Here is a 227-nt window from a genome sequence, read left to right on the forward strand (position 1 = left end):
CAGTGTAGCTATGGTGGAGTGGATACCCAGATGCATTTATTCTATGGAAGGTTTGGTAGTGATGGCTCAGATATAGAGAATGCCTCACAGATAATTGAAATTGAAGGAATTTATAATACGGTCTAAAGAAAGATTTATAAAAAATATATTTCAAATGCACTTTGATATGAAAGCAGCTCTTTTTCTGTTTTTGTCATGGTTAAAGAGAGGTGCCAGTTTCACCTCCT

The sequence above is a fragment of the Morone saxatilis genome, unplaced genomic scaffold (genome assembly GCF_004916995.1).
Source record: "Morone saxatilis isolate NCDOM2014 unplaced genomic scaffold, NCSU_SB_2.0 Contig6, whole genome shotgun sequence".
NCBI lineage: Eukaryota > Metazoa > Chordata > Actinopteri > Moronidae > Morone > Morone saxatilis.